We start from the raw sequence: 12,808 nt of genomic DNA on the forward strand, positions 1-12,808 counted from the left end.
GGAGGCTGGAAAGTGCCAGATAAGACACTGATAGAGCGTTTCCTGTTCATAGACGGGCTGTCTTCTTGCCCTGTCCTCACATGGAAGCAGGGGTGAAGGAGCTTGCTGGAGTCTCTTATAATGACTCTAGTCCTATTCATGAGTGCTTCATCCTCATGACCTAATCACCTTCCAAAGATCCTACCTCAAAATACCATTACATAGGTTTCAAAATATAAACTTCGGGAGGACACAAATAAGTATTCAACCTGTAGCAAGATCTTGTCATATTTTTGTTATGTTAATTACATATTGAAACACTATTCTAGGTATATTGGTTTAGAATGCCATTAAAATTCATTTCTTCTGTTTCATTTTACTTTTTATGTGGCTATTGGAAAATTTTAAATGAAATTTGTAGCTGTCATTGTATTTCTGTTGTGCAGTGGTGTTATAAAAAGCAGAAGTTCCTGAGGGTGCTACCCAGAGGGTTTAGAGAGATGTTGAAGATGAGGCCTGAGAAAGTGAGTGTTGATAATCCCTCAACACATCAACATTCATGCCATATAAGGCAAGGCTGTTCCTTCTCTACCTCAACTGTCACTGGTGAAAGTCATCCATAGATTGTGAGTTCGAGCCCCTGGTCTGGCTCTGTGCTGACAGCTCAGAGCCTAGAGCCTGCTTCAGATTCTGTGTCTCCCCGTCTCTCGGCCCCCTCCCCTTGACAATGATTCATTCTCACCCTCAGAAAATAGTATTTCTTATACATTTTTAACCTATTACTTTCTACTGTATATAGCAAGTATTCAGTAATCTTTATTTCATTTCCTAGTCTGTGTATTGAGGAAAGTGATTATGCTTTACACATATCTCTATTCCCATACCTGCCATAATGTCTCATATGTGGTACAAAAATGCCAATAAATATTGTTCAAATTAATACTTCGCTTTGAAATTCTGTCTTGAAAAATTATCTATATCTATATCTATATCATCTATATCTATATCTATCTCTATATCTATAGATATATCTATAGATATAGAGATAGATATAGAAATATCATTACCCTAAATTTAAATGCATTTATATAGAATATAGTTTTGAATAACTTTGTATATAATAAAATACAAACTTTATAATAGTAATTACTGGGTTTGAGCAACTTTAATTTACTTCTTTAAAAATACTGTATCACTGGGGTGCCTGGGTGGCTTAGTCAGTTAAGCATCCAACTTCAGCTCAAGTCATGATCTCACGGTTTGTGGGTTCGGGCCCGCATCGGGCTCTGTGCTGACAGCTTGGAGCCTGGAGCCTGCTTCGGATTCTGTGTCTCCCTCTCTCTGTTCCTCCCCTGCTTGTGCTCTGTCTCTCTCTGTCTCTCAAAAATGAATAAACGTTAAAAAAATTTTTTAAATAAACATTAAAAATTTTTTTAAAATACTGTATAACTTAACTTCTCTACAATTAACAAATATGGTACAAGCAAGAACTTATCATGGCATTTTCCTTACATTAAAAAAAAAAAATCCAAACTTCCTTGTGTGAATGTATGATCTTTTATAAACTCAGGTCAAAATTCCCTGAATATATGGTGGGAGGGAAAATTGACTTATGCATGTTTCATTATTCACACAGCTGTCTTAATTACTAGTAAATTTGAAACAGTGAAGACTTATTTTTCTGTCATACACCCTTCAGCTATTTTTAACTTCTTTATCTTTTATGCCTTACGATCAACTGAAATTAAAAGAAAGTACTTCTAATTTAATACAAAAGTTAATTGTTCAGCACATTCTGCCAGTCTGGTCTTAGGTCTGCAAGTACTTTGCCTGAAGCAATACAATTGTAGTTACTCAAAATACATACCATTTGGAGGATGTATGTATTTTAAGACTCACTTGGCAGAGGCTGGCCACAGAGTTACCTTCTGTTACAAGTATGTAATGATCCCTTCATTGAGCTAAGTATTATTTTTAGCAGTGTTAGTCTTCCATGGCTTGTAGCAAAGAAGATAGAAAAAAAAATGACAAAAAAACGTTACTTTCCATTTTGTAACGTGTTACTATAAGGCACTACACTATATAGACTATACCACCTGGAGGACACAAGAGTAATAGGGAAAGGGTAAATTATTTTCCTTGGATATATTGCAGGTGTGTAATTTCTTAAGGAGGGGTGAGGGAAGAAGATATTCTGATAGCATTGTATCCAGTATGCAGAAGGATTGCCAGGCCATCCTTTCAGAATTATCAAAGTTCAGAGGACTGAGTAAAATAAAAATCAATTGGAGGGGTGCTTGGATGGTTCAGTTGATTGGGTGCCAGACTCTTGATTTTGGCTCCAGTCATGATTCTAGGGTCATGGGATTGGCCATGTCCAGCACTGGGCTGAGCGTGGAGTTTGCCTCAGATTCTCTCTACCCCTCTGCCCTTCTCCACACTTGCTCTATCTGTCTCAAATAATAAAAAATAAAAAATCAATTTGAGACATTTTCTTCTCATTTATCCAGGACAAACTAAATGTCTTTCATATATTCAGATTTGCTGTAATTAATATTTTCGATTTTTATATTCTTCAGATCTCAAAATTTCTTTGGTGTGGTCTACCAATCCTGAAGATTTTTTAAAATTTTTGAATGCAAAGTTTAACTTTAACAGAGAATATGTCCATGCTAGATTACTAACCTTTCCTTTTATATCGTATTTCCTAAAAGCTCTTTTTATAATTTCTTCTAGTCTTTAAGCAATCTTTATGAAAGATATTAAAAATAAAGTGATATAACAATAATAATAACAATAATAATAAGTATGCTTTCCTTTTTAGAGAAAGAAAAAATGTTTCAAATTTCATAAAGGTGAACAGAATATAATTATGCTATCTATGCATCTTTCATAGGGATCTGTTTATTTAAATTTTTAAAAATAATAAAATGAGGCTGATGGCTCAGAGCCTGGAGCCTGTTTCCGATTTTGTGTCTCCCTCTCTCTCTGCCCCTCCCCCGTTCATGCTCTGTCTCTCTCTGTCCCAAAAATAAACAAACGTTGAAAAAAAAATTAAAAAAAAAAATAATAAAATCAGCTTTTTCATACAGCTTTGCTGCCAGACCACAGGTGACATAAAAACCACCACTAATCCTAAACCAAAATGGGAAAGGAAAGGACTCAAAGCAACATGTTTGTCATGGATATATACATTCAGGCAAGTCTATCACTACTGGTCATCTGACCTATTACTGAGGTGGGATTGACAAAGGAACTATAGAAAAAATTGGAGAAGGAGGCTGCTGAGAAAAAACCCTTGCAAGCATGCCTGGGTCTTGGGTAAACTGAGAGCCGAAAGTGAACATGGTATCGCCATTGGTATGTCCCTGTGGAAATTTGAGACGAGCAAGCATTATGTGACCATCACCAATGCCCCAGGACACAGAGACTTCATCAAAAACATGCTTGCAGGCACATCTGAGGCTGACTGTACTGTCCTGCCTGTTGCTGCAGGTGTTGGTGAATTTGAAGCAGGTATCTCCAAGAATGAGCAGACCCATGAGCATGCCCTTCTGGCTTCCACACCTGGCTGTGAAACTCCTACATGTTGGTGTTAACAAAATGGATTCCCTGAACCACTCTACAGAAGAGATACTGAAGCAGAAGAGATATGAGGAAATCGTTAAGGGATCAGCACCTACATTAAGAAAATTGGCAACAATCTGGACATAGCATTTGTGCCAATTTCTGGTTGGAATGGTGACAACCTGCTGGAGCCAAGGGCTAACGTGCCTTGGTTCAAGGTTGGAAAGTCACCCATAAAGATGGCAATGCCAGTGGAACCACACTGCTTGAACCTCTGGATTGCATGCTGCCACCAACTCATCCAACCAACAAGCCCTTGTGTCAGCCCTTCCAGGACGTCTACAAAATTGGTGAAATCGGTACTGTCCCTGTGGGCCCAGTGGAGACTGGTGTTCTCAAACCCAGCGTGGTGGTGCCCTTTGCTCCAGTCAGTGTTACAACTGAAGCAAAATCTGTTGAAAGGCACCATGATGCTTTCCTGGTGACAACGTGGGCTTCAGTGTCAAGAACATACCTGTCAAAGATGTTTGTCATAGCAGTATGGCTGCTGACAGCAAAAATGAGCCACCATTGGAAACAGCTGGCTTGATGGCTCGGGTGATCATCCTGAACCATCCAGACCAAATCAGTGCTGGATAGGCACCTGTGCTGTGTTGTCACACAGCTCACATTACCTGAAAGTTTGCTGAGCTGAAGGAGAAGATTGATCATCATTCTGGGGAAAAAGCTGGAAGATGGCCCTAAGTCCTTGAAATCTGATGATCCTGCCATTGTTGATATGGTTCCTGGCAACCCTGTGTGTGTTTTGAGAGTTTCTCTCCTCTGGGCCATTTTGCTGTTTGTGACATGAGACAGATGGTTGCTGTGGGTGTCGTCAAAGCAGTGGACGAGAAGGCAGCTGGAACTGGCAAGGTCACCAAGTCTTCCCAGAAAGCTCAGAAGGCTAAATCATATTATCCCCAATACCTGCCACCCCAATAGTAACAGTGGGGGAAGAGTGGTCTCAGGACTGTTTGTGTCAATTGGCCATTTAAGCTTGATAGAAAAGACTGGTTAATGATAACCATGCATCATAAAACCTCAGAAGGAAAAATGATTTCTGAACTGTGTGTGTGTGAGAGAGAGTTTTAAGTTACTAATTTTTAAAATCAGTACTTTTTTAATGGAAACAACTTGACCGAAAATCGTTTTACAAAATTTCAAGACCCATTAAAACAAATGCTTAATGAGAAAAAAAAATAAGATGTGATTTTTGTTAATAAATTCTATTAATAATTCATGCTAATTAGTACCTTCAGTTTGTTTTCCATTCCTTTTCTGGAACAGTTAATGTTCTCAGGTTATCCCAAATAGGTGGACAGCAAACGAAGCTTTAATGACTTTTTCCTAACATTATTTTGTTATTAAACAGGCTGCCGACTCAGAAATCTGAAATAAAATGTCACCATGGTTCAGAATTGGAAGCTCAGAGGAATTCCCAGGAAAGGTTTCTTTCACATGTGCTTCTCCAATGGAATTTTAGGAACCATGCCCAACTCAGCTCCTCCTTCCCCTTAAAGTTTATTGCAAGATTCAACTTTGTCTTGGAAAACAAAGATGCAGGTGTTAGAAGCCAAGTCAGGTCAGAGTCAGGAGTTACCCTTGCTAGGACTCAAGTCACAACATTTCTTCTGAGTTGTAAGGAATTCATTCAGTGTGAGCTTCAACTAAACATAAGTGAAGAATAGAATGTGTGATGTTATTTGGCTAGCATACAACACTTTCACCAAGAAGGTTTAGATCATCAAATTAAATTCATTAAAGCCATAAAGGTCCTGATTTCACTAAATGTGCTTAGATAATCTAATATGTATGCTCTAGGCCCCAGTCTAGGTGATAAGAATGCAATGTGAACAGGTCAGTGTGGACCTTATGTTCACAAAGCTCAGGGGCCATTGGGGACTATAGGCATCAAATGATAATACAGCAGGATAAGCTGTTCATGGAAGAAAAACTCCCCAGCTAAATTTTGAGCTAAATTTTGAGCTGCAAGTACATAGTACATAAGCTGAGGGACCTTGGTGATGAATGGAGCAAGTCAGCTGAGTTATTGTCATGTGAGTGATACAAAGCAGCATGGCAGTATCCTAAGATATGAGAGGAAGTAAACTGGAGTAATTTTGCCCAGGTATGGGTGGGAAGAAATGGAAGACAAAGACCAGAGACAAGATCCAGTAGGATCTTGTCCACTAGGACAAGATCATGAAGTTCCTCATAAACCATGCGAAGAAAGAGTTTGCACTTTTTTGAAAATAATAGGAAATAACAACAAGCAGGTGAGTCATGGGCTAAGATTTACATTTTAGGAAGACCCCTTTAATTAGAACAGGACCAAAGAGACAAAGTGAAGACTACTGAAGGAAAATAGGTAAGGAATGAAAGAGGTTTAGAGGCATGATAAGGGAGGTGAGAGAAGAGAACAACAAACTTGAGAAATATTTAGGTGGCAGTATTAATACAATTTAGTGATTGATTAGCTTGGAGTGAGAGGGAAGAAAGAAACTCATGTTCCGTTTTCTGTCTTAAGTGATTGAGTGATACATTTACTGAGAGAGAGATCAAGGGAATGGCAGTTCTGGGAGAAAGATTGGGTCAGAAACAATGGTGAATTTATGTCTGGAAGTTTCATTCTCAATAGCTTTGAAACATCAACTTGAAGATGTCTACTTTAGGACTGGGTAAATAGTTCCGGACTTGGAGTTAAAAAAAAAAAAAAAAAAAAGAACAGCTTCTCGGCCTTTTGGCTATGATCAAGTGTAAAAAAACAAAACATGGAAATTATAGAGTTCATAACATACTGATTTTCATCCTGCCCACCCCATGCTTTTTTTTTTTTTTGGCAAATGAATCTTATGGGGGAGAAAATATTATTGTTATACGTACCTGTATTTTGTATTCAATGTGACATTTATATTTTCCATTTCCTGCCTTGTATCTCTTACCTAATTTTACAAAAGAGTTCTTCACTCATATGTTTACAGGGAATATTGATGATAGGATACACTAAAAATGCAACAGATTACTGGAGGTTCTTTAAAAAATATATTAATTATATCTTTCAAAATGAAGTCCCACAATTTTATGTGCTGCTTTTGAAATTCAAAAGTGATTCTAAAACATATGTGATATAATTTATTCCAAACATCTCTGAATTAGGCTTTATTATCCCTATTTTATAGGTAAGATAAATGAATCTCCGTAAGGTTAAGCAGTATGACTAGCATAACACAGGTCATTTGTGAATTGAGCTGGAGCAAAACTAAATATTTCACTCAAGTCCAGTGATTTTCTTCTTCTCTCTCATAAAGTTTTTTGTTGTTGTTTTTGTTTTCAAAGATATTTGACAGAAAGTTTAGGTTCGCTGCAAAACTGAGAGGAAGCTTCAGGGTTTCCCATATTCCCCACCCGAGGCATGCACAGCCTCACTTATTGTCAACATGCCCCACCAAAGTGGGACATTTGTTAACTATCCAAGAACCTACACTGACATATCGTAACCACCCCAAGTCCATTGTTTATGTCCTGGTTTACTCATGGTGTTGTATATTCCGTGGTTTTAGAGAAATGTAAAGTAACATGGGCCCATCATTACAGTATCATCCAGAGTATTTTCAATGCCCCCAAAATCCTCTGTGCTCTGCCTGTTTATCCCTTCATGCATCCCCAACCCCTGGTAACCACTGACCTTTTTTATTGTCTCCCTGATTTGGCCTTTTCCAGAATGTCATATAGCTGGAATTATACAGTATGTAGCCTTTTCAGATGGGCTTCTGTCCCTCAGTAGTACCCATTTAAGGTGACTCCATGTCTTTTCATGGCTTCCTAGCTCATTTCTATATAGTGCTTAATCACACTGCATCGTCTGGATGTGCTACGGGGTATTTATCCACTCAACTACTGAAAAACATCTTGGTTCCTTCAGGTTATGGCAATTATGAATAAAGGTGCTCTAAACATTCACATGCAGGTGTTTGGGTGGACGTAAATTTTCAACCTCTTTGGGTAAATACCAGTGTGATTGCTGGATGGCAAAAGGTATGTTTAGTTTTTGTTTTTGTTTTTGTTTCTAAGAAACCGCCAGCTGTCTTTCAAAGTAGCTGGACCCTTTGGAATTCCCGCCAGCAGTGAATAAGAGTTCCTACTTCTCCATATCCTCACTGGCATTGGGTTTTGTCAGTATTACAGATTTTGGCCATTCTAATATGTATGTAGTGGTATCTTGTTTTATTTTGTTTTGTTTTATTTTTTTTTATTTAAAAAAAAATTTTTTTTTCAACGTTTATTTATTTTTGGGACAGAGAGAGACAGAGCATGAACGGGGGAGGGTCAGAGAGAGAGGGAGACACAGAATCGGAAACAGGCTCCAGGCTCCGAGCCATCAGCCCAGAGCCTGAGGCGGGGCTCGAACTCACGGACCGCGAGATCGTGACCTGGCTGAAGTCAGACGCTTAACCGACTGCGCCACCCAGGCGCCCCAGTTTTGTTTTATTTTTTTTTAAATTTTAATGTGTATTCATTTTTGAGAAAGAGCGAGAGAGAGCAGGGGAGGGGCAGAGAGAGAAAGGGAGACACAGAAACCAAAGCAGACTCCAGACTCTGAGCTGTCAGCACAGAGCCTGATGCGGGGCTCGAACTCCCAAACTGTGAGATCATGACCTGAACCAAAGTTGAACGCCCAACCGAGCCACCCAGGCTCCCTGGTATCTTGTTTTAATTTGCATCTCCCTGATGACATATGTGGAACATTTTTTTTCACATGCTGATTTGCCATCTATATATCTATTTTGGTGAGGTGTCTGTTAAGGTCTTTGGCTCACTTTAAACAATTGGGTTGTTTTCCTACTGTTTTTTTTTTTTAAGAGATAAAGTTTTGCTTCTTACCAATGAATTCTATTTGCAAGGTGGCTGGCCCACATGGGTAATGTCACTTGTAGAAATAAAATCACAGGTCCCCCAAAGTACTGAACTCAAAATAAATATTGGCAAGATAATTATTAAATCAAACCTAATTATGTAATCAATGAAAGGTTTATTTATTAAACTTATTTTACATAATATATAATTGTTTATCATATATGTACAGGCACACATATCTTTATACCAGGACTCATTGCTGGTTAACAATAAGTCTCTCATACACACACACAGACACACACACACACACATGCACATTAGTATAGCTTACATAGAATTTATATGGAATTTACAGAGATTTAATATCTTGCTTAAGTTTACCAATGGTTAAATGGCAAAGCTAGAATTCAAGCCCAATTCTTCTGGATCTGTATAATCTATTTTGTTAAACCACAAATAATGCCATGATAATATTGGGAGAAAAAATAAGTGAAAAGTCCTATTTGGATTTTGGTTGGAAAAAATTTAGATATTTAATTTTGTTTCATAAAATGCTTCAATACAAAAAAAAAGTTTGCTGGCTTCACACTGTACTAAGAAACTCCTATTATTTCATACTCTAAAAAGCAAACATTTCCTTTGGCTGTTCTTTTAGGGATTGCAAAATGAAAAACAAAATGTCTTTTTACTTCCTAAATATCAAAGTACAGAATAAATGCAACCATTTATATGCAACTCAGCTGCATCAACTAACATATGGTCATTGTATTCTTTTGAATATTGCATCGGAAGATTGATCACCAACTGTCACCCAAATGAACTGATTTGATGATCAAGATAGTCATATATAAAATGCTTGGTTACAGAATTTAGAAATCTCAAGTGTTATAACAATGAGTAAATCAAATGTTTCGTAGATCACACAGATAAATATTCATTCTAGTAACCTATCCCATTTCACTCTAAGGACAAATGCTTCTTCTTATTTCTTTATCCTGTATCATAATGCTTGTGCTCTCTCTCTCCCCCACTCCCTCCCTCTCTACCTATACATCTACCTGTATCAATCTATGTTATTTAGAATATGGGTTAGAGCCAATAAAGAAAATTCACCTCATTTAAATAATAAAGGGACTTTATTGGCTCATAAGCTGGAAAGTCTACAGCAGAAGAAGACTCTGCTTGATCCACAGGTTGATATCTTTAAGGTTGCACATCCATTTGTTTGTAATTCTTTCAAATCTTCCTTTGCTATGTTGGCTTTAACCTTAGCCTGTCTTTCCTAATGGTTGTCAGGTGGCTGTCCATTTGGGCTACATGCATGCATTTATTTACTTACTCACATCTAAAAGAAGAGCACTGCATCAAGTTGATAATTATTTAAGAGAAGATATGGGCTTCCCTCCAGTTGAACTAAATTACGTCCACTGAACCAATCACTAGGGCCAGAGGAGCACCATCTGTTGGTTTATCTTAGTTTTAAACCATTGCCAAGCCTGAAACAATCACATTGACAATGTCAAGAGCAACAGCAACAATAGAATTACTAAGATTAGCTTAATCAGGAGCATCCTGAGTAGAGCTTAGAGTGGAATCCAGACTCAACCCTGTTTGAAACCTAAAAAAGTGTAACTTGGTCATCCAAAGTAAAACCTAGGCACTCGTTGTAAAGAGAAAGTATGGGATATGGAGATGCATCAACAAAAGTCCATCATTTACTCACTCATTCACTCATTCATTCACTTGTGCATTTATTAATTTATTCTATTCATTTATTTGCTCCTTCATCTTTCCAATTCTACGCATCTATCAATCATCTCTATTTACCACTCTATCTCATCCTTTTTCTATATATGTAGCATGCTTGATAGGTATGTAGTATGAACAGAGAAAAAAGAGGAATATTTCAGATACCCAGGAAAACTAAAGGCTCAAAATGATGTAAGTTATTGAGAACTATATTAATGCTCAATCTCAATTCAAATGGAAGAATGAAATTTTAAATGAGCACTACTCAAAAATGCTTATATTTATTTATTTGTTCATATATTTCCTGCTTATGTTTAATTTTGCTTGATACATGATACATAAAATAAAACATTCCATTATGTTTAATAAGTTACTCCTGAAATACCAGAATGATATTTACATTGTAAGCTCTATTGAATTTCACCATTATATGAACTCTCATAGAAGTACAGGAATAAAATTATAAGCATACACTGAGATACTAGTATTAATATTAGATATTCTTGTTGGAGAAGAAAAGCTGTCAACATAGGATCACTACTGAAATATAAATGAGACACCAAGACATTTTTCCAATCCTTATATTTTTTAAGGGTTCTCCAAAAATCTTAAAAAAATAATAATTTCAATGATTTACATTGTATGAAATTTTACATATAGAGGATAAGAAGAAATTTAGTGTCATGCTCTAGAATTTAAGGAAATTAAAGGTTGAAGTAAAGCCACTTAATTATTAATAAGTTTGAGGATTTGGTTAGTATGCTTAAGAAAAAGAAAAAAAAATTACCTAGTTGTTGAGAGAAGAACCAAATAAAGACGTGGATATTTCAGTTGGAGGAGGGTCACATATATTTTGCTTTCACAACATATTAGATTTAAAAAAAAGGTTTAGTTTTGAGGGGTGAACATTTTGAGAGAGCTTGGTTCATTTGTTATTTAAATAGAGAAGTGTGTGTGTGTGGGGGGGGTGTTTAGATCAAAGAACAAAAAGAATAACATTAAAAATAGAAAATAGAATGATGGGGGACAGAAAATTGCACAGGAAGAATTGTTTCTTCATTTGACCTGGTGGAGAAGGAAGCTTTCAAAGCAAAAAGATGTGTCTTTGAAACAGAAGAAAGAGAAAGCCTGGACATAATAAGTAATTTCAGGTTCAGAAAAGAGGAGAAAAAAATGAAGAAATTCATTGAAATGGCCACAGAATTTCAGATAGTAGGATGCAGAATGCTCTGCTAATTGTCATATTAGAGATAGAAAGTTCCATGTAGTGAAATATTGGAAAGACTGTTTTGAGTAATATGATAAAGGATCAATGACCATGAAACTGAAAACCATCAGGTCCAAGTTAAAGGGAGGCGTCATAGGACAGGAGATTGCTGACAAACTGAGGAAGCTGGAAATGATTCAAATATGGAGGCCCTCACAAGCATAATCTTCTTATAAAGAGAGCAAGATAGGAGACAAAGAAAAAAAAGAAAAGGAAAAATAACAGATAAAAGAATCTATTAGTCCTCGAAGGGAGTTGAGCCTCTTATAAATTACATAATGAAAACATCATAATTCTACCATTTAAATCAAATATATATTTTCAGACATTATATGTTCTGATACCCCAAATAATTAATGAACTATTGACTTGTGCAAGTTGTTCTTTTCTGTTAAATGGATTCAATGCTACAAATATATTACAACTATTGCTACTCCAAACCTGTTTTCCTTCCTTCCTTCCTTCCTTCCTTGCTTCCTTCCTTCCTCTTTCCTTCCCTCCTTCTTTCCTTCCTTCCTTCCTTCTCTCTTTCCGTGCACAAATATTTTGAGTGCCAAATATATGCCAGTTTTTAAAACACAGTACAGATTTGTAATTATCTCCAAGCTAAATAGTAAAGAAACAGACACAGACGCTTTGACTACAGAGTCGTAGGGTATGATAGTGACAAGCAGACAGTGTTATGGTAGAACATTAAATCTTGAAGGATGATATGACAGACTATAATATTGTTTACAAATAGCCTTTGTCTCCTCAACTGGACCTTTCCTGAGACCCTTCCCTCACCCAATAACCTTGGCTATGTGATTTGTTTTTGCAATAAAATGTAGATGAAAGTGACAAGCAGAAGTTTTATAAGCCACTGCAATCACACCTATTTCTTTTATTTTTCTGCCACAGGACCCACAATGTCCTAGAGAAAAGCCATTCCTTAAGCCTAGATCCCAAAATGTAGAGTACATGAAGCAAGACCACAGCCTACCCACACAGACATGCCCATGAAAAAAAAGTAAATATTGGTAAGCTACTAAGACCCAGCCATTGAGAAGGCCTGGTTAATATGGAGCTGAAAGTTCAATGCAAATATGTGCAAATAGTGAGAAATGGAAGGAAAGATGAGGATAGGTGGGGGAAGGTGGTGGGGGAGAGGGATTGGCAGGAACCTGGTAAGTTTGTGCCTCAAGTCAAGGAGGATTTCATTCTAAAAGCTATAGTCATTGAAAAAAGGACTCATGCATATAATCAGGTTACATTTTAAATGTGAAAGGAGTTGAAGTGTTTTGCTAATAGATTGAAGGAGAAATGAGACTGGAAACAGAAACTAAGTAAGAGGCTTTGTAACAATTTTATCCT

At 36.9% G+C, this 12,808-nt stretch overlaps 1 pseudogene; it reads left to right on the forward strand.

The window, feature by feature from the left end:
- The first annotated feature begins 3,124 nt into the window (after nucleotides 1-3,124).
- LOC101094236 lies at nucleotides 3,125-5,468 on the forward strand (annotated as a pseudogene).
- Nucleotides 5,469-12,808: the final 7,340 nt, after the last annotated feature.

This window comes from Felis catus, chromosome F2, assembly GCF_018350175.1.
Source record: "Felis catus isolate Fca126 chromosome F2, F.catus_Fca126_mat1.0, whole genome shotgun sequence".
Lineage (NCBI taxonomy): Eukaryota > Metazoa > Chordata > Mammalia > Carnivora > Felidae > Felis > Felis catus.